We start from the raw sequence: 21,282 nt of genomic DNA, 5'->3' as shown, positions 1-21,282 counted from the left end.
ACCTCCTATCCTAATCTAAGTAACTGAAAGTAATTCAACCATAAGCTAATCCTACTCAATCTTATTAAAGAAATCAAATCAGCAAACTGTGTTCTTGAAATGCATATCAAAACAAGGAAACAAAGTGCTGGAAGGAAAGGTAAATAACACTACAAGAAGAGGAGATCTATTGCTCTCAGGTTGGGCCCTAACCTGAGAGCTATAGCTCCCTTAAAAACTCAGAATTAGATCCAAATCTGCTTGCCTTTATTCATAATCAAAAGTCTAATGTCATGCCAAAACTGGCTTACAAAAACAAACACCGAGCTATGCTCAAAAATTACAATATCAGTCCAAAAGTTCAAAAAGCTCCTAACAAAGGCTACGGCCTTCATATTTATACAAAATGAAGATCAAGTTGGCTTCCTCCATTCGTGGAGCTTGGCTGTCCAACTGAAAGTCAAACTGCTGATCCTGTAGAACGTGTTGGCTGCCTTTAAGCTCGGTGGGGAGAGCTGTTAGAGCTCGGAGTTAAGGTGAAAATCACGAGGAGGGTCATCAAGACTATGGACAACCTCCCTATGAACCCGCAATGTCACCTTTGCTGTCTCCTTGTCTCCATTTACGTGGTCTTTTGCTCTCTTTAATGCCAAAAACCTGAAATCATCATGTATTAGTCACATAGATATAATGCCTGCCCTTCTTCCTACAAACAACACGAATATACTAAGAAATGAATGCATAAGTGGTAAAAGATGAATGGTTGAACAAGGTAAGTAGGCCAATATGAGCCCAAATTGTACCAAAAATTGGGGCTCATCATCACCCCCCAACTAAACTATTTGCTCATCCTTGAGCAACTTTGCTCCGGCTCCTTGTCCTTGGCCGAGAACTAGAGCCCGGAGCATGCTCTTCCTTTCCTGTTCTTGGTAGCCCTGCCTCTTCTGCCCTTGGCGGTGACGAGGGTGTCTTTTCCTCCCCCTTTTCTGTTTCCTTGAGCCGAGCTTCGGAAGCCGATTGGCCTATTTTTCGTGTCCAGGAAGTTATTTTTGGGCTTCCCTTCTCAGGGGTGGCCGCTGTTTTAGAGGGGGATCTTTTACTGGGTGAAGTAGGGACACCCCCTGAAATGGTTTGGCTACTGGGTAGAGGCTGTGGCTTGCCCGTGTTTATTCTCTTACTTCTCCTGGCTTCAAAAGGTAGAGGGATCTCCCTCTCTCTCTTCTCCTTCGGCTTTGGAGGTGTACTGAGGGCGGCCAGCGCAGCTGCTGCTTCCTTTTCGAGAATACCAGCCTTCTCTTTCTTGCGTTTTGCTTTCTCAGAGCTCCTTGTAGAGGGCCCCTTCTTTTCAAATTTCGGGCTTCCTGTAGAAGACCCTGCTTTGCCCACTTCCGGGCCTTCTATAGAAGATCCTTTCTTTACCAATTTTGGGCTTCCTATAGAAGACCTTGTTTTAGCCACTCTCGGGCTTCCTGTAGAAGCCCCTGCTTTGGTAATTTTCGGGCTTCCTGTAGAAGCCTCTTTTTCAATGATTTTCGGGCTTCCTGTAGAAGCCTCTTTTTCAATGATTTTCGGGCTTCTTGTAGAAGCCCCTTTTGCCAATTTCGGGCTTCCTGTAGAAGCCCTTGTCTCTGTTTTCGGGCTTCCTGTAGAAGCCTGTTTCTGCTTTCCTGTAGACACGGGTGTCACCACCTTTTCTTGCTTTGCTGCATGGGTTTTGCTTTTTGCTTTGGTTGCAGGTGTTGATGAGGTACTTGGGCTGATATGGACCACCTCAGCTTTGTTCGTTCTGCTCTTCAACCTCTTTTCTCTTGCTGACAAGATGGGTGTGCCACCTTTTTCTTTGTCATCCTTTTCCTCATGCTTCTTCTTTTGTTCTTTCTTCTGCACTATGGTCGAGGTCTTCTGGCCTTTTTCTCTCTTTCCCTCGGCCACTGCTTCTTGTTCCTCACTGCTGGAGGAACCCGTTTCTTCAATCAACATTTTTATGTCTCCATCTCTTGTCAAATTCTGGAATGATTCCCATGAGAGGGGAACCTTATATGAATGAAGCGCATCCTCCACAAGAAGTTTGATCAACCCATGGTGGGCTACCTGATCTGGTATGCCCTCTTTTAGCTTTGTGGCACACTCAATTAGAGACTGTAACAAGAAATAAGGAATGCTCAGTTTTTGTTCTACAGGAAGATCAACCCGGTGCCTCAATTCAGTGAGCAACCGAAAGTGATATGCATACACGATGCTAAAACGGCCTTCACAGGTTATATATTTCATGATTTGCAGGCTGACTTCATTCCATGGTGGCAGCAAGCTGGTTCTTCGCACCCCATTTTTGTCCTCCGAGAATTCCTCCTCAGGTGGAAAGAATTCTTTCTTGGCTTGCTGGCTCAACTTCCTTTCTTCCTTATCCCATGGCAAACCCATCGGAAGTTCAGTAATCCGACTGATATATTGCGGGGTGAGCTTGAGGCTTAGACCTCTGAAGTTCACTGTGGCCAGTGTCTTGGATTTCGGCTTCAGAGCCTGCAAAAATTCTTCTGCCACTTCATCATCGTACCCCTGCAATTTGTCACAAAAAGATATCCATTGAACCCGTGTGAAGAGCTCTACTACTTCCTGGTTTTCCCTTAATTTGGTTGAATCAGTGGGTTCTCGTCTTATAAACCCACCCGGCATGATAAAACAGTTTTCTTGACCAGAGGTGGTGATTGTGGAAGAGATTTTGGTTTACTGAGACAGAGCGTAGAATGTCATGCACATAACCCACAAAACTTATCCCTGAGGACTTAACACAGTTTAATTACTCGACATCCTGTAGAATGACAGTATAGGCACAGCAGACAACAATTTCACCGTTTCTCTATGACCAGACTGTGGACGACAATTCTGCCACCTTTAATAACCAGTTGCATGAAGAGTTCAGGGTTACCTCTTTAATTGGCCACCTTTTTACGTGAGGCACCCGCTTTCCTGTAGAAAACTGCGTTCCTGTAGGATGACAGCGTTCCTGTAGAATGCAACGTTCCTGTAGAATGACAGCGTTCCTGTAGAATGCAGCGCGCGATTTTCGGGAGAGACTGCAGTCGGTCTGCGCCTTGGGTGTGCTTCTCAATCACTCTGATAGCCAAAGGCTCAGCTTATCACACTGCAGAAGGATCAGGATAGCCGCTCGAGTTCAAACCGGTGGTTGATACATGCATGAATGCAATCTAGCCGATTAGATTTTGAATTCGGCGGAATCCGTGGCGCGGGGGTGAGCTGTTCCCGCCGGACCGTTGGGTGACGTCATCCCATCATTCAACTGCGCATTCACTTGCTGCCGCATCAATTCCCGCAGATCTGCCGCCGCCTCTTCGGTTAAACTCATTTTTTTCGAGGGGATTGCTCTCACGTGCGTGCTGCTATTCTTTTTGTCATGGCCGCCACCCTCGCATCCAACTAGACCATTAACTGGCCGATGTGGCCAGCCAAATGGCCATACGGCCGCTCAATCCATTCACCTTTACACTTAAGCAATCAATCAAAGTAACATTCATGCAATCTGATGGAAGGAAGGGTCGAGACACTTACCTGCGTGGCTGCACACGATGTTTCGGCTCTTTGGACGCTGATGAGTCGATTTACCTGCTGCTGGCGAACTTACACAGGCCCGGAGGTCCATGTTCACGAGCTGCCGACGATGGATGGAATGCTTTGGTTGCATGCGCCCACGTTTCACCTCTTATGGCCTGCGCGATGAATGGTATCCACTCTAGCAGGCTTAACTGTTACAGGACTCCCGCGGGATGTCTTGGAACAGTTCTTCCTCCTTGGGTGCATGCTGCACGACGATGGATGGCCTCACGATCATGCTCTCGGAGCTTCGGGCTGACTGTGATGAATAGGGTGTGAGATCTCTAGCGCTTTTTCCATTTACAATTTTCTTTTTCTCGAGACTCATCGATCTGCTTTGCTGGTGCAGGTACTTTGTTGCATGTCGACAAGGATGGTGGAACAAGATAACAGCAATGTGCATGGTTGACAACAGTGGCATGCATGCGTCCAAACCGATCCTTAGCCATTAGATCTCCTTATGAAATGCATTTTGGCCCGTTCTGAGCTTCTACAGGAAGCTTCCTGTAGAAATAAAGCACTTCCTGTAGAAAGGATGCGTTCCTGTAGAGAGTCTGCACCTTCATGTAGAAGATCTGCATCTTCCTGTAGAAACTCTGCATTTTCCTGTAGAAAATCTGCGTCTTCTTGTAGAAGACTCAAGCTGTAATAAAATTGCACATACCTCGGAGAAAATGAGGATTCTTGGAGGAGGTGCTAGTGAGGTGTCCCGGCTGCATGATGAGGACCCTTGGCTTTGAGTTGAGAGGCTTCCTCTCCTCCATAGAACACCTGCATGCAATTTTACATAATGAATCTGCTGACCTTCTTTTTCTTTTGTTTTTTTTTGTTTTTTTTTCTCTTTTTTGAAAGATAACAGGGGCGCCTCATTGAGGTTTTCACCCTTGCCATCTGCCTTAAGCACCTCAAAGAGGTTTTCACTCAAGGATCTTTTCCAATCTCTTTTTTTTTTTTTTGAAAAGACAATAGGGGCGCCTCAATGAGGTTTTCACCCCTACTACCTGCCTTGGGCACCTTAGAAAGGTTTTCATCCAAGGATCTTTATTATTTATATATATATATATATATATATATATATATTTTATTTTTATTTTTAGATTCTTCAGGGTATGCCCAAAGCAGAGGCAGAACCCTTCTCTATGACCAACATTGCCTTCTCCATAGTTTTGATGAACTCTTGTCTTGAGGGAGGCTTCTTGTAGATCTTCAATCGATGCCCATTGACAAGCATGGGGATGGCTTCCTCATCAATGGTCCGAATAAGAACAGATCCATTGTCATGACATTTTTCCACTGAATATGGCCCTAGCCATCTGGTTCTCAGCTTCCCCTTGAAATCTTTGTATCTGGAATCATACAACAAAGCCCAATCTCCCGGCTGAAATTGCTTGTCATGGAGATGTTGGTCATGCCACACCTTTCTCTGAAGTTGAACCACTTCTGAGTGAAGGAGGGCTTGCATTCGGTGCTCATCCAGTCCATTCAGCTGCAATAGCCTTTCTTGTTGTGCATGGCTGAGATCTAGGTCCAGCTGAGCTGCCATCCTCAAAGTGTTGTATTCAAACTCAATGGACAGCAAAGATTTCTTCCCATAGACCAGCTCACAAGGTGTGAAGCCGGTGGTGGTCTTCCAAGTGGTGTTGTAAGCCCATGTGGCTTCAACCAGGCGATCTGCCCAGTCATTTCTGCTGCTGCTCACCACCTTAGTCAAGATCCCTTCTAATGCTCTATTGGTGACTTCCACCTGCCCATTTGCTTGAGGGTGATAGGGGGTGGAAGTCCTATGCTTGATCTTGTGATGAGCTAGTAGATCTTCAACCAGGTTGGAGGTGAACTGGCTCCCTTGATCGGTGACTAGCTCTCTTGGATAGCCAAACTTATAGAAGATGTTTTCTCTTAGGAGCTCGGCCACCTTTTCTTCTGTTGCTGATTTGATTGCTTTGGTCTCTGCCCACTTTGTCAGGTAGTCAGTGCACACAATGATGTAAGACCTTTGCCTCGAAGGAGGGTTGATTGGGCCCACAAAGTCCATACCCCACTTCTCAAATGGCTCAAGAGTCACTTGAGGTTGGAGAGGCATCTCATCCCTTTGGGTCGGTTTCCCCATTCTTTGGCATTGGTCACACTGGCTGACATATCTTCTGACATCTTGATGAAGTGTGGGCCAATAGTAGCCTGCCTGCAGGATTTTGAAGGCAGTTCTCTTTGCTGCAAAATGTCCTCCACAAGGCCCATCATGACAAGTGAGGAGGATATCAAAGACTTCCTCCTCCCTTACACAACGCCTTAGGATCTGATCGGGGCCAAGCTTGAACAGATTGCCCCCGATCCAAGTAAATGAGGCACTTTTTCTGATGATTCTGCTCTTCTCTTTGGAAGATAGGTGCGGAGGGAACTGTGCTGAAAAAAGGTAGTTTGCTATATCAGAAAACCATGGAGAGAGTACTGAAATAGAAAACAGATGTTCATCGGGCATCTGGTCATCCACCGTTCCATCCTCATCTGCAGACAAATCCAATCTAGATAAAAAATCAGCAACAAAATTTTCTCTACCTGGTTTGTCAACAATGGTCAAATCAAACTGCTGCAATAAAAGTAACCATCTAATAATACGAGCATTCACATCTGGTTTATTCATTAAATATCTAATTGCAGCATGGTCTGTATGTACAAAGTTTTGATAGCCAGTAATATAATGTCGGAACTTGTTCAGTGCATGGACCACAGCCAAGAATTCTTTCTCGGTTACAGTGTAATTCAGCTCAGCTTTGGACAAGTTTTTGCTAACAAAGTAAATGGCATATGGAAGTTTTTGCTCAACTTGTCCTAAAGCTGCACCTATGGCTTTGTTCGAGGCATCAGTGTGGATGTGGAAAGGTAGGTCCCAGTTTGGACCTCTCAGGATTGGGGCTGACACCAACTTGTCCTTCAATTCATTTAAAGCCCTCTGACAATCGTTAGTCCATTTAAACTCCACATCTTTTGCCAACAGGCTAAACAATGGCGAGGCTAGCTTGCTGAAATCTTTAATGAATCTCCGGTAGTATCCTGCTAATCCGAAGAAACTCCGAACATCCCTTACCTTTTGAGGAGGTGGAACCTTCTTGATGAGAGCAATTTTGTTAGGATCCACCTGCAACCCTTGGCAAGAAATGGTATGGCCTAGCACAGTCCCTTCAGTCATTAGGAATTCACATTTTTCAGGACTAAGGGACAAGTTCATCTCAATGCATTTGGTTAGGACTTTTCCCAGATTGGAGAATGCTTCCTGGAAGTTGGCCCCATAAGGAGTAAAGTCATCCATATAGATTTCCACTGCATCATGGACCAGCTCCGAGAAGATGCTTAAGACAGCTCTCTGGAAAGTAGCGGGAGCATTGCATAGCCCAAAGGGAAGGACTCGGTAGGCAAAGGTGCCCCAAGGACAAGTGAAGGTGGTCTTATCTTGGTCTTCCGGGCTGATTTGGATTTGGTTGTACCCGCTAAACCCATCCAGGAAAGAGAAGAACTTCTTTCCTGACAGTCCATCCAACACTTGATCTATGAAAGGTAGAGGGAAATGGTCTTTCTTGGTAGCTTTGTTCAATTCCCGGTAGTCCACACAGATTCTCCATTTCCCATTTTTCTTTGGAACCAACACGAGAGGGGACACCCATTCACTATCTGAGATGGGGTAGATGAATCCGGCATCCAACAGTTTTTGCAATTCTTCCTTGACAATGTCCTTAAGAGCTGGATTCATTCTCCTCTGGGGTTGCCTAACCGGCTTACAATCCTCTTTGATGTATATGTGATGGGTACAAACTGAAGGATGGACTCCTTTCATCTCCTTATAGCTCCAAGCAAAAGCATCTAGGTGACTGGCCAACAGGCTACACAGCTCCTTTTCCTGGGAAGGAGATAGGGAGGAGCTGATCTTCAACGTTCTCTCAGGGCCAAACTCCACATTCTTGACTCTGGGAGTGACAGGGTTGGTTGTACAAAGATCCACTAAGGTGCTAGCTTGGACATCCTCCACGAGTTTCTCTAAGGATAGTGCACTGGAAGGTGGATTCTGGATCAAGGTCTCAATCAAGTCATCCTCGGTTGGGGGGTCTCTTCTAGTGGTCTCTAAGGTGCACAGAGGTGCTGAGTACACCTCGTCTTCCTCTCCTTCTTCTAACCAGAGTGGTAAGTCATGCTCTAAGGAGGGTTGGGCAGGAGGGTATAGGACTAGCTGTTTGGACATAGGACCATTTTTTATGGTCATATTTCCTGCATGGCAACTTATGTAAGCATCTGCAGTGGCTAACCAAGGCCTTCCCAAAATGAGAGGATATCCGGTAAGCTTTGCCTTGGGTTGCAGAACCAAGAAATCTGCAGGGTATTCCCAAGAGTCGATAGAGACCAAGACATCCTCCACAATCCCTTCGGGAGTCATAGTGGAGCGATCTGCTAATTGCAGTACTGTCGAGGTTTTCCTCAAGGAACCCTGAAGATTGAGTTTGAGCATGGTATCCCTGGTCATCACATTAATGGCAGCCCCCAGATCAATCAAGGTGTGAGGTATGATGGTGCCATTGATGTGGACATCTACTACAGGACATCCAGGATCTAGGTACTTTGGGCAGATGACTTGTCCTAACATAAGGTCAGACAGTTGTCCTATGACATTGATGGTTGAAGCATCTTTCTTCCACCTGCCTGGGTGTTTGAAACACTTTTCCTTAACCAGTTTGTTGTATATTGGTACATCCTTGATGGCTTGGAGAAGTGGTATTTTTACACACAACTGCTTGAGCTCACCCAGAAGCTCATCCTCTTCTGGGTTGGGTTGTTTGGTGGCTGTCAGTCTCTCAAGAAAGGGTGGAATAGCCTTCGGTTCACTTTCCTGTTTATCTTCCTCATCCTCTGGGGGAGGAGGTTGGCGATCTGGTAGAGTCTTTCCAGATCGAAGATTGATCTCCTGGATCTCCACAGCATAGGTAGGGCATGAGGTTTCCCCAGTGTATACCTGCTGGGCCTGCCTATTGTTGGGGTTCGGGTTCGGTTGAGTAGGCATTTGAGGTTGCCTTGGAGGAGCAGGAGGTAATGGCTGAGGTTGAACTAGTGGTGGAGGCAAAATGGCGGTAGGAGTATTGTACTGGGGCCTCCACCCCGACTGAGGTGCATTCCACTGAGGCTGTGGCTGGGCATGTGAATGATATGAATGAGAAGTAGGTTGAGTAGGGTACTGAGGTGGATAAGACCATGGAGGAGGCATGGACCAGGAAGGATGAGCAGGGGGACCCCAGGAAGGCATAGGAGTCGATTGGTTGGGGCTGTAATAAGCTTGAGGTGCCCCTTGCATTCCCTGCTGATAAGGTCTAGATCCTTGTGGCCTCCTTTGGTTGAGGTAATAGAGAGGTTCAGTGGGAGCTTCTGTCCCTTGGTACATGGCTTTAAACCCAGGTAAGGTTGGACACTGATTTGTGGGATGGTCCTCCTCACAAACGAAACATACTTCAACCGAATGCAATGGGCATTCGTTCTTAGGGTGTCTCCTTGTGCACCTAGGGCAGAAGACAGCCAAGGCTCTCTCAGCTTCTTCTTTCTTCTGTTGGATCCTGAATGTGTCTAGCTGCATGGGAATGGTCTGTCTCACCTCACTCTTGAGATCTTCTAATTGATTTGCAAGCTCATGTTTGGAGAAAGGGACACTAGTTGAGAGGAGGTTTCCCCTACCTCGTTTCCCAGCTGCCCTGGAGTGGTTTCTAAACACAGTCTTGATGTCCTCATAAGGCAGTTGGTAAATGTCCCCCCCAGCTAACATGTGAAGGGTATCTAAGAGGTCTTCAGGGACTCCTCGAAGCAGGACCAACTTGAGGGATTCAGGGTCAAGTGTGCACCTGGCCCGCTTATAGCTAAGTTGGAACCTCTCCTCATAATCCTCTAAGGACTCATCATTTCCCATGGTCATCCGAAAGATTTCTCCCTTGGTTTCCTTAGACCTACAATAATCCCTGTACTTGGTATTGAAAGCTTGCTGCATCTGAGCCCAAGTGGTGATACTATTCCCAGGTAAACCCATGAACCAGCGTAATGCTGCATCCTTAAGAGTTGAAGGGAAGAGTTTCAGCTTTTGCTCATCTTCAGTATAGTCATAGGTTCTACAAAGGACAGCAAACTCAAACAGGAAGGTATCAAGATCTTCAGTAGTCAGTCCATGGAAGTGAGGTAAGGCGGAGGGGCTAATGTTCTTCATTTTCATCTCTCCATTGGTCTCTCGGATGGGGAAGACACCTTCTATTCTCTCATCTTCTCTTCTATTGTCAGCCATAGCTTCAGATGGAGTGGTCTCTAACTCTTCTTCTACTATAGGATATTTGTATATCTCGAGATGTTCACCTATAGGTTCTTCTGGATCACTGCCACCAAACAAGAGAGAAGGGTGACTCAGTGATGTGGTGGGGGTGTTGGGTAGGAATTTGCCTGATTTATCTCGGTTCCTTCGAGGCATGAAATGGAAAAGACTTTCTTTTTTGATTGTTTTTGCTTTTTTTCTTTTGGTACCTGCAAAACTGAAACAGATTGATCTACAACTAACTGTAAAGATGCAGAATTAAACTGAAAGCAGGAAGGAACTAATCTACTTTGCTCAAATGAAATTGCAGGAATGGAAATGCTAGTCTACGCTTGCAGAATTGAAACACTAGTCTACGCTTGCAGAAATGAAAGGCTAATCTACGAAAGCAGGAAATGTTAATCTATGAAAGCAGGAAATGCTAATCTATGAAAGTAGGAAAGGCTAATCTATGAAAGCAGGAAATGTCTATGCTACTTTTGCAGAATGGAAATGAAACAAACTACTTAGCAGAAGATTGTAGTGGAAAATAGAAGAAAAGCAACAATTACTAATACTCTGACGCTTCCCCGGCAACGGCGCCAAAAAGATGTTGGGCTCCAGTATTGTAGCAATAATGCTACAACTCCTGGGGCTTCCTATCTCTAATTTTATCAACCCGGTAGTTCGTACAAACTTGGAAGCGACGGTGTTGTATGCACAAGTACTAGCTCTTATCGCAGTTGTCACTTGGTCAGCTGGCACAAGTCCGCTAGCGCTCAAGCCAACTTCTATATGCTCTCATAAGAAGCTTTCTAAATGATGGACGAAGGCTATCTCGAGGGAAATTGATCTACTTTGCAAAAATGAACTGAAAGCCAACCAAAGCATGGAAACCCTAGTAAACCCTAATATGACTAGTTTAACCTCTATGGTGCAATAGTGAGAGTGCAAATGTCTACAAATGATGCCATTACTTCTAATGATGTGAAATGGATGAACTCAAACTACTTCTATGAAAAAGAACATTGTTTTTGTATTTTTTCTTAAGTGGATGGAGTGATTATGAATTTGTTTCTTATTAGGGTTTGGCTGTGCAGAGGTGGTGCGAAGGGAGAGAAAGCTTGGGAAAGGTCAGGAGGGCTAGGAGAGGTTCTAGAGGGTCCCTAGCATTAGTCCACAGAGGTCTACAACGTTCGGATGCTCGGAAACCAAGTTTGCAGGCTTCTATAGGATGTTTGCAGGGGATCCTACAGGAAACTAAAGAATTCTACAGGAAGTCTGCTAACTTCTACAGGATGTGCTGTAAGTGGAATTTTTTGGTGATGGTGAAGTGATGGAACGGTATGGGTGGATAGGTGAGGTGGAGATGGAGCTTGTGATGACTCAGGGGAAAAGAAACAGGATGGAGAAAGAGTGCACGGAGTTGGTTGGTGGATAGAAGGATGGCAGCAACGAAAGGTCAAGAAGATGAAGCTACGTGGCAATGGATGAGTTGGAAGGTAAACGAGCTGAACAGAGGTCGAGTAGGTGGCTTGAGGAGAGGTTAAGAAGAAGAAGAAGGAAGTAGAATGATATGGAGCAGTGTAAATAAAACAAATTGCTTATGTCTTGCACCAAAAACGAGAATTCATTAACCAGTGCTACCTGTGCTATTAAATCAATAAACAGTGATGTAAATCATGAAGAAAAGTCGTGCATGGAATTGCAATGACGAAGTATGGCTCAAGAGCAAAAATGCATGGAAAGATCCACGATTAAACTGACTGTGTTGCAGCTTGCATGAAAGTAGAAAAGACTGCATTTTTTTGGTGGTCGGTATAGACTGCACCCCAATCCCTAAACAGAGATGGCAGTGGAGGCACTAACAACCTTTTCTTGGAGCTCCCGCGGATTACAAACCTCCTATCCTAATCTAAGTAACTGAAAGTAATTCAACCATAAGCTAATCCTACTCAATCTTATTAAAGAAATCAAATCAGCAAACTGTGTTCTTGAAATGCATATCAAAACAAGGAAACAAAGTGCTGGAAGGAAAGGTAAATAACACTACAAGAAGAGGAGATCTATTGCTCTCAGGTTGGGCCCTAACCTGAGAGCTATAGCTCCCTTAAAAACTCAGAATTAGATCCAAATCTGCTTGCCTTTATTCATAATCAAAATTCTAATGTCATGCCAAAACTGGCTTACAAAAGCAAACACCGAGCTATGCTCAAAAATTACAATATCAGTCCAAAAGTTCAAAAAGCTCCTAACAAAGGCTACAGCCTTCATATTTATACAAAATTAAGATCAAGCTGGCTTCCTCCATTCGTGGAGCTTGGCTGTCCAACTGAAAGTCAAACTGCTGATCCTGTAGAACGTGTTGGCTGCCTTTAAGCTCAGTGGGGAGAGCTGTTAGAGCTCGGAGTTAAGGTGAAAATCACGAGGAGGGTCATCAAGACTGTGGACAACCTCCCTATGAACCCGCAATGTCACCTTTGTTGTCTCCTTGTCTCCATTTATGTGGTCTTTTGCTCTCTTTAATGCCAAAAACCTGAAATCATCATGTATTAGTCACATAGATATAATGCCTGCCCTTCTTCCTACAAACAACACGAATATACTAAGAAATGAATGCATAAGTGGTAAAAGATGAATGGTTGAACAAGGTAAGTAGGCCAATATGAGCCCAAATTGTATCAAAAATTGGGGCTCATCAAAATACTTGGAATATTTTCTGTGTCAATGATATGTTCATCTGATCAACAACATGCGTCATTGGCTTGAATGTTCAAGAGGATTTCTGATGCAGTTTTCTTCCTTCTCCATACTTGTGTGATTTTCTTTTCTGGCTTCATAGTTATGCTTTGAGCTTGGTTAGGGACCCAATTGAAATTACAATTATCAGCCATATGACCAATATTATGACATTTGTAGCATTCATTTTTGTACATAAATGAGGAAGCATAATTTCCTCCTATGAAATTGAGTTTGGGAAACTGATGGGGATGATTATAGTTACCCTTGTGGTATGCCCTACAATCCTTTCCCATGTGCCCAAAATTTGTATAAGAATAGCAATAACCATGAAATCAATTTTGGTACCTAGGAAATGATGATTTCCTTGATGCACTTTTGAAAGCATTATTTCTTATAATTCTTTGATTATATCCATTTCCTCTTGCATCCTTGACACTTTTTGCATAGTTTTGTCTCGATGTACTTCCTAAAGTTATTTTGTCTTGGAAGCCTTTGATCAGATTTATTTCCTCTTACAGTCTTGACACCATCTTCAGATCTTCTTGGAGTAGGATTTCTTCCACTGCCATATTGACTCTTCTATTTTCCTTTGTTGGAACTGAGGACATCAATATTTCTTCCAAGTTTCTCCACATCTCTAGTGTTTGAAGCAATAGGAGTTGCTTCACCTATGTTTGAGGATTCACCTTCATAACCGAGACCTTTTTTATCAAATGAAGATTTTTGATGGCTGAGCATGTCATCCAAGGCTTGAGAACTTTTCAAGATTTTTCACAGTAATTCAACTTATTTCCATAGTGAAACAATCTCTTCTTCCATTTTTCCACAGTCATAATTTTTCCTAGCTAGTTGTTTCTCAACTCATGTTGCTTCATTAGCTTCTAATTTAAGGGAGATGATATCTAATTTCATCTTGAAGATTTATTCATTCTCCTTTTCTATAATTATCTCCATTTCTTCCTTCATCCTTGTTGCTTCACATGTTTTGGCCTTGAGAAAGTTGATATCTAATTTTAGTTTTAAGATCTCTTCATCATTTTCTTCTAATTGGCTTGTCATGGCATTGCTTTCCTTTTCTGCATCATCAACTTGTTCTTCTATGAGTTCCAAATCTACCATCACCTTCTCAGCTCCTTTTGATTGTTTATATGTTTCTTCTATTTGAGATCTAAGGGAGGAGACCCCTTCCTTGTATTGACCAATTTTTGCTTCTAGTTTGTTCAAGATCTCGTGTCTTTGTTCAAGGTAGTCTAACAAGGTTTCTTCCCTTTTCTTTGCCCTATCCAATTGATTTGTCATGGATATGGCTTCTTCATGATGCTTTCTCTTGTTTTGATGAAATTCCTCCTTAATCTTGGTGAGCTCCTCATCTCTTTCTTCAACTTTAAGCTTGAATAGGTTAACTTATGTCCTTTTCTTGTCAAGGTCATGGTCACCATATTTTGATTGATTCTTGAGCTCCTCATTCTTATTTTTCAAACTTCTTATCTCTTCTAGGGTAGCTACAAGCTTCACCATGAGATCTTTTTCGATATCATTTTTATTTTCTTCATCTTCTAGGTCTTCCTTGGCCTTGATGTCTTCACTCTTTTTTTCATCTTCCTTAATTGGTTCTGGAGTTTCTTGTTGCTTCCCATCATCTTATTGACTAGAAATCATGGTCAATGCTCCTTTTGAGTGAATATCTTGAAGTTTCTCCCACATATCTTTTGTTGATGAACATTTGTCCACTTTGGTCTTTATAGCATCTGGTAGCCCATTCAAGGTTGCCTTCACCTCTTTTGTATTATATTCCGTAGATTTTCCTTCCATCATGCTTTCAGTAATCATTGATTCCCAAACTTCAATGCCTTGAGTCATTAACAAATTCCTTATTCTCATCTTCCATATATCAAAGCTTCCATTAAACAATGGAACTTTCTGAATTTGGTTGTCATCAGTTTTCATGGATGAGGAAGAGGCATCATTAGAAGGATTGGAGGCTTTCTTCCTTGGCTTTGTCATTTGTTTTCTAAGGATCAACCTTCAAGTTTTTAGGCTTTGAGTGAAGGTATTGTCTCTGATACCAATTGTTGGAAATACTGAGAGGAGGGTGAATTAATATTTCTTTTCAATTGTTATTTTTACCAGTTAGATCACTTACAATTAGAACACAAAATGAACAATAAGAATAAATACTTTTATTAATCAGAGATAATGAGGAATCCAATCATCTTCTTTACAATAAATCAAGTACAATAATAATTGGGGCTCTAACCCTATATGAAGACACCAATCATCAATCCACGAGGCTCCAACTTGTAGTTTTCCAAGCACCAACTTGGACTTCCCAAGGCTCTAATCTTGTCATTTTGAGGCACCAATTTCTAGGGCTCCAGCCCTATCTCTGGTACAAGCTCCAAACTAGTCTCTTGCAGATTCCTATCCTCTAGGGATCCAACCCTATCTTCCAAGACACCAAACTTGTCTCTATGAGGATCCTACCTCTAGGGCTCCAAACCTTAGCTTCAATTTGCCAAGATAAGTTTAGTAATTGTTCATGGATCCCAATGTCATGTTCAATGAGCCCTCTCTATCTTCAACAATCACTCCTCCAAATTACTTCATCAATGACAACCTTGTCTTCTTAGAAGGTGTCACCACTTCTCTTCATGGTACCCAAACAATTATCTCCAAAGTCACCACATGATTGCTTCAACGCATCACAATCTCCAATAATATCTCCAAGACCTTCAAAATGTCTTCAATAGGCATCCCAAGTTTTGCACCCGCTATAAGCCTCTTCAAGGGCTTCTTCAATAATTGTCCATGGAATTCTTCACAATACTTCAACAACAAGACATTTCTAAGTGCTAATACTGTAATCTAAGTTTCTTCAAGGCAAGAGGTCTGAGTCTTCTTTCAAGATGACTATCTTGAGTTAAATCCGAAGGATGTCCTTCCAAGCCCTCCATAATTAACACTGTTAATTTGAGTCTCTCAAACTATTTACTAGTATGTCGTCTGCACAAGTCCAAGCTCTCTATTCGTTGTAGTATAGTTTGACCTTCCAATAAACACAAGTGATTATCCTTAAAGTAATCATCAATCCAATGTGTAGTCCGAGCTGCACAGGTGACTGCAACTTTTAACCTTTAATCTATTCCCCTCCACAGATAGTATGAATATTACTTCGCCCTTTTTATCAATAAGCCTCCTCCGATAGTCTTAATAGATCACAGTCCTTCACACTTTTATATTGAGATATGGGCTCCACCAAGACTGTACTACCCATGAATCCGTGCTCCACCAAAACTGAAATGTCCCACGGATCTGGGATTTTCTGAAACTAAAATGTTCCTCGATCCAAACCATAGGTTTTCTACAGATCTAATTTCCGATCTCTAGGATGATATGCTCAAACAATTTAATTCTTTAATTCCTTCTCAATGTTCCTAGTTAACGAGTTGTGAAATGTGTAATTTTCCTTGTGCTAGATCTTCACCAAATCGATACTTGAAATGAAGTATTTGACTTGTGTTTATATGAGTTTCAATAATAAATGAAAAGACACATTCATTAGAGGAGAGGCCGACTTGTGCATGAGGTGGCACATTGAAAATATATTGAATAGCTGTTGGAAGGGGTCTTTGTTAGTAATCGACCAAATATAACATAATTTCATTGTTACAGAAACCATATTATAATAGAAAGGTAGGAGGGGTCATAGCTTTTAATCAAGAAAATACATTTAAACAATGCAAAACCATATGATAATGGATGTCGGGAGGTCCCACATGCCACATCATCACTTTACTCCTGTACATTAGGACCACATGGATAGCAAAGATTTGTATCAGAAGCTTTAACATGAAATGGCCTATAAGACTTTCGATATAGAAAATTTCTGATGAGGTGGACGTGATATTATATTAGAACCAATGTAATAAAACCAATCAGGTCTGCAACCATATCGACAATCGGCAATCAGAGTGTCTTATCAAAGGTGCCATTCAAAAGTTATGCTAAAGGGGTGGATGTGATTTAATAATTAAATCGTTAACTTAAATCACGTCAGATCTATATATCGGAGGTTGGATATCTGAGGCCCATATCACATATCAAATATTGGATCTCCATATCATACATCGAAGATCGGAGTTCCATATCGAATCGGAGGTACATATCACACATTGAAGAGCAAAGGTCCATATCAGATATTGGACCTTAGGTCTTATTAGAGATCGGTGATGTAGATTTAAACAAGAACACAATAAATTACAAATATAACCTTAAATATAGATATGCAGTAGAAATAACACTTCATTTCATTAATATCAAATACTGAAATGTTCTTACAAACATAATGGAAATAAGAAAATCTTGGGCGATGGTAGCTTATCTCTGAGAAGAGATGTGGTGGCTACATGCCTCTAAAATGTGTTATAATGAGATTTGAAGGCCTATTTATTATTTAGAAATAATGGAAAACTCTAAACATCCAAAAACCTAAACCTAGGAGATGAAACACCAAAATATGGGCCCCGTTGGGGTGAGTTGGTACATCAACTTCCTGGGGTCATAACTTTGGCACACGATCTTTGTTTGACAGACACGGTACCTTATTAGAAATATCTATTTGAGGACTACAACCAATGACAACAAATATTTAGTTGTAAACTCATATTCACCACCTATGGTTTTCTAAAAAAAATGTCGTTTAGGGCCTAAAACTGGCTCTAGAAGTTCAGGACCTGAAAAGCTGCCAAAAATAGTAAAATGTGCTACAATTAAGGAAACTGAAAAACTTAAAGAAAAAATGGTGGGGGTCCAATTGGAAAAGGTAGGTGGCCACAAATATCCACCTAGATCATTCCTCCCCCTTTAGGAAGTAATGGTCCCCATTGTGTTGAGTTCCTCCATTAGATGAGGAAACCTCTGCTGAACTTGGTCCCTAGTGATCCACTTGCCCTAGTGAAGGAGTTGGCCTGCTTTGACAAATCGATATAGTTGATTCCTTTGTTGTCAAGTGTTCTTGATATTTGTTTCCATGATCCAATTATTTTTATCTTTTTCCATGTAGTCTTGGTCTAACTCTATTGATGTGAGTTGTTTTGTAATGTCGAATGTGTCCAACAATGGTGGAAAGTAGGGCTGAAGGTAGTCCACATTGAACACTGGGTGTAGACCAAGAAATGGTGGAATACTGAGCTCAAAGGCATTGTCCCCTACTGCCTTGGTGATGGTGTATGGCCCATATCGGAGCGGGTGAAGCTTGCAGTGGGGCCCAGCGAAGAACTCCTTCTACAAATGTAGCCAAACTTTATCGCCCACCTAGAACTTGTGTTGCACCTGATGCTGATCATGTCACTTCTTTTACTTAGCATTGGCTCTTTCCATGATGTCATGGACCTGTTGGCAGATGTGTTGAATCTACTCAATGAAGTTGTTTTCCTTGTCGACTTCAGACTGAACATAAGTCAAATCTGCCTGACTAGCTACAAATGGTATGGCCACATCAATGGGACATAGTGGCTGGAATCCCAAGCCCACCTAAAAAGGGTTGTGGCCAATCGAGCTGTGGAGAGCCTAGTTATAGTTGTGTTGTACATAGGGGAGGCTCTCATCCCATGTGCATGGATTCTTTGAGTTGTACATGTGCAGAATGTGTATGATCATCCTGTTGATGACCTCTATCTGGCCATCAGTTTGGGGATGGAAAGTTGTGGACTTAGTGAGCTTGGTGTCCAGCATCGACCAGAGACTGGACCAAAATGTACTGAGGAACCTGCTGTCCCGATTTGAGATGATAGATTGTGGGATCCCAAAGTGTACCCACACTCGTTCAAAGAAGAGTTTAGTAGTGGCTTCTGCTGTGATATTCTTCTTGCAAGCTGCCATAATGGCAATCTTCAAGAATCCGTCGACCACCACGAAAACGCAGTCATTTCCATGCTTAGTAGAAGGAAGGAATGACATGTAATCCATGGAGATGGATTCCCAAGTTCGAATAGGGGTAGGCAACGGAGTATAGAGGCGTTTCTTCTTGATGGTCAGTTTGGAAATGGCATAGGAAGTGCAAGATATGATGTACTTCCTAACATCCTGTCGAAGATTCGGCTAGTAGAGATACTTCCGTGGTACTACCACTGTTTTCTCGACCTCGAAATGTCCAGGGACCTAACTGTAGTGTGCTTCCTAGATCACCTTGGCACGCTCGCTTGAAGGAACACAAAGTTGTCCCAGGTGGCATAACAATGAATCTTGTGAAAATCTGGCACTTCTTGACCCTCCAAGAGTGTCTAGTATGTGTGGCCGAATTTTGGGTCCCTTTCGTAAAGAAGTGGCCAATCAAAATTCTCGTTCCCATAAGTGTTGAGCATGCTGGTTAACGCCATGATTGGGGGTCAGCTGAGGCAATCTGCAACATAATTGGTTCTACCCTTCTTGTACTTGATATTAAAATGGAACTGTTGCAGGCATGTGGACCACTTCTGATGACAATCATTCTGCAACTTCCCTTGCATCTGTATGAACTACAAGGGTCAGTGGTCTATGTGGATGACTATTTCCTTCCCCAAAATGTAATGCTTCCATTGTCGATAGGCCTGCAAAATGGAATACATCTCTTTGTCATAAGTGGAATACTTTTGGATTATGTCTGAAAGTGTCTCATAGCGATATGCCACTGGATGCCCCTATTGAGTAAGGACTGCCCCAATAGCATAGTCAAAGGCATCTATCTTGATCTCAAATGGTTGTTGCAAGTCTGGTAATGTGAGCCCTGGTGCAGAGTGCGGCGATGTTCCAACTCTAAGAATGCCTTCTATTGAGATTCAGACCAAAATATTTTTTCTTTCGCTCCTCCCTTGGTTACTTGACTCAAGGGCCAAGTGATATGAGAGAACCACAACACGAACCTGCGGTAGAAATTGGCAAGACCCAGAAAGCTACAGATTTCTGTCAAAGTGGTTGGGGCTGACCAATCTTGAATAACTTGGATCTTGGCTGAATCCACATGCACCCCCCATTCATCAATAATGTATCCCAGATATTGAACCGAGGTCATGCCAAAAGTGCATTTCTATAAATTGGCACACAACTTGTGTTCCCACAGTGTTTGGTGAACCTGTCGAATGTGACGGAGATGATATTCCCAACTCTAGCTAATGATCAGGATGTCCTCCAAGTATACCACTACAAATGAGTTGGTGAATGGCCACAAGATGTCATGCATCAACCTCATAAAGGTTTCAGGGGCATTTGTCAACCCAAAAGGCATAACCAACCATTCGAAAAGGCCCTCCTTAGCTTTGAAGGAAGTCTCCCACACATTGGAGGGATTGTACCTGGTGATACCTAGAATTCAAGTTGATCTTGCTGAAATATTTCCCCCCTTGAGTTGGTCTCGAAGGTCATCAATCCATGGGATCGGGTACCTATTCTGGACAGTGATCTTGTTCAGCACCCTATAGTAAATAAAGACTCTCCAAGTTCCATCCTTCTTCTATACCAACATGATCGAGCTCCCACAGGGTGATGAACTCAGCTAGATGTGACCTTTCTACATCAGATCCTAAATCTTCCTCTTGATTTCATCGTTCTCCAAAATAGAGCATCGATAAATGGGTCTATTGGGAAACTACGCACTTGGGGTCAGATTGATGGAGTCCTTGACCTGACAATGCAAAGGCACCCCTGTGGGGGAAGTGAAGATGTCCTCATACTCCTCCACGACCTTGTCCATCTGTTGTTGTCATGTGGAGGGGCTCTATCTAGAGGTCGTGGCCACGACCTTCTTCTTTTCGTAAGGGAGTATCATCAGGGAAACAAATTTCCCGGTTTTGGAAATGAGCTTACTACATAATTTTTAAGTAGCCAAAGAGATGGTCGTTGGCGATGCTACCACCGGTATCCTGTATAACTTATTTCCCAAGGTAACAATAATAGTGCAAGGCCTTGACTCATACATAGTGTGTTGCTTCCACAAGTATGGTTGGCCTAATAATACATCACAAACATCAAGAGAAGCAACATCACATAATACCTCATCCTTAATGTGCTTGATTTTCTATGGAAGGTGACATTATTGGCTGATGTGAAGATACTGTCTTTGGTGAAGCCACCCAATGGTGTACGGTTGTGGGTGTGTTATGGTTGGTATGCCCAACCGCTTCACAACCTCTACTGAAATGAGGTTCTTTTGGATCTGGCTATCAATAATGAACTATCGTGAGGAACCCTTTACCCACATCTTGGAGTGGAAGAGGCGCTCCTCCTCCTCTGGATCTTCAGGTTCCTCCTTCTAGATCTTCATGGATGCACTACCGGTGGGCAACTGTTGAAGGATCTAAGCAAAGTTATCCATCATCGCGTTCCTTTGTTTCTCAAGGGCCTCCTCAAGTAATATTTTCATAGGATCTCATGCTCCCTCATCTTTCTTTTCTTCCCCCATGGGCAGTCGTTAGGGTTTGCAAGGCTAATCTTGAAAAGTTTCAACCAGATAGAGCCCTAACTCCTTATACCACAACCTTGTTGGGGACATACAAAGAAAATTGGAGAAAGAGAAGAGCACTCTAATACCATTGATCCAGATTTAAATAGGAACACAACAAATTACAAATATAACCAGAAATATAGAGATGCAGTAGAAATAACACTTCATTTCATTA

Source organism: Pinus tabuliformis, chromosome 3_1 (assembly GCF_031772625.1).
Source record: "Pinus tabuliformis cultivar Carrire ecotype Pingquan chromosome 3_1, CPIR1, whole genome shotgun sequence".
NCBI lineage: Eukaryota > Viridiplantae > Streptophyta > Pinopsida > Pinales > Pinaceae > Pinus > Pinus tabuliformis.
This window is presented reverse-complemented; position numbering follows the sequence as displayed.